This window comes from Lontra canadensis, unplaced genomic scaffold, assembly GCF_010015895.1.
Source record: "Lontra canadensis isolate GAN:19392208 unplaced genomic scaffold, GSC_riverotter_1.0 scaffold1, whole genome shotgun sequence".
Taxonomy (NCBI): domain Eukaryota; kingdom Metazoa; phylum Chordata; class Mammalia; order Carnivora; family Mustelidae; genus Lontra; species Lontra canadensis.
This window is the reverse complement of record NW_022630995.1, coordinates 123365573-123367312: the sequence shown is the minus strand read 5'-3', so window position 1 is coordinate 123367312 and position 1740 is coordinate 123365573. Positions and strand designations below refer to the sequence as shown.

Here is a 1740-nt window from a genome sequence, read left to right as displayed (position 1 = left end):
TACTAAACTCTACTAGACTTCAAATAATTCAAGGATCTTGGACATTTTAACTCTGATTTAGTTATGATATATTTTAGCTTTGTTTTCATTTCTTTTTGACTCTGTAAGACATTGTTTTATATGCTTGATGTTTGTAAAGATTTTACTTATTTATTTGTCAGAGAGAGTGAGAGCACAAGCAGAGGGAGCAGCAGAGGGAGAGGGAGAAGCAGGCTCCTCACTGAGCAAGGAGTCTGATACGAGACTCCTGCCCAGGACCTGGGATCATGACCTGAGAGGAAGGCAGACGCTTAACCGACTGAGATACCCAGGCATCCCTCAATGTTTCCTTAAGTATGTCCTCACATTTACTACTTTGCTTGCTCATTATTGCTTCTTGCATATTAGGTGTCTCAACTAAGATTAATTTGGGGGTAGAGAGAGCCTAGAATATACTTTTTACTTAAAGGCTATTTGCAGCAAGTGTCTTAATTTTAGTTGATACGAAAATGTCATCATTAGTTTGCTCTCATCTTTAAAAGATTATTGATTATATAATTCTCTGTTCATAGTTATTTTCTCTCAGAGTTTTGAAATATTATGCCAGCGTCTTCTGGTCTCTACTGAAAATTAGCTGACAGACTAATTGATATTGCTTTTATTGTAATCAGTTAATTCCTTTTAAGAACACTGTGTCCTTGGTGATCTGCAGTTTCACTAGGCTATGTCTTTGTGCATATGACTATCAGGCTAGACTAGGTCAGTGGTCCTCTACCTACTCAATCTAGTGACATTTGGGGCTGGATAATTCATTGTTGTGGAGGATATCTTTTATCTTGTAGGATGTGTAGTGGCAATCCGTGACCTCTACCCAATAAATGCCCGTAGCATCACCACCACCTCCATCCCTGAATTATGCATACCAAAAATGTATCCAGATATTGAAAAATATCCCCAGAAGAACACAATCACTCCTCATTAAGAAATGCTCAGTTAGTTGAAACCACATTAATTTTAAAAAAATTGAAATATATCAGTAGCTTATAGCAACAAATCTTTATATATCAATGAAGGTACATGTCCCTTGTGGGTTAACTATGTCTTTACTCCCATCTTCACTTGTCTGGGATGGAGGCTGATAGACAAGCCTTTATTTGGGCGTTTTCAGTAATCATGACAGAAGAGAAAGAAGATCTGACAAAACATTCTCTCCCTCTCTTAACACTTTCGCTTTAAAGAGACCTAGGCCACTTCTACTTCCATTTCATTAACTACAGAAAACTGTATAGCCAAACTCGACAGCAATTGGATGGGGAAATGGTTTTCCTGCTCAAGAAGGAGCAGAAAATATCTGGGAATAATAATAATACAGTCCCACACAATGTAGATATGCTTTTATTTATTTGACTTCTCGGATCTGGAGACTATGAAAAGTTTTCAATTAGCAATAATCGCACCTCGGATAAACCTCATTGGCTACGATACTGCCACTGCGCAAAGCTTCGGATCTGGAGACTGTAATCTGTTATCACCTCTAACATACCCTCTGCAAATCTTCAAATATTTTCTCTCTCTACCATTCTTCCCTACTCATGGAACTTTGCTTAGTGGGATGCTTGACTTCCTGAAACCTCTTTGTAACAAACTCTTTTATTTTTATATATGTTCACTCTTTATACTGCATTCTAAAATTATCATTAAATAAATACACGTTCAAGTTCACTCGCCTCCTCTTTAACTGTGTTTAGGATCGTATTCTTT

At 37.3% G+C, this 1740-nt stretch overlaps 1 pseudogene; it reads right to left on the bottom strand.

Annotated features, from left to right (window-relative positions):
• Window positions 1–1327: 1327 nt before the first annotated feature.
• LOC116871985 lies at window positions 1328–1481 on the bottom strand (annotated as a pseudogene).
• Between the last annotated feature and the right edge of the window lie 259 nt (window positions 1482–1740).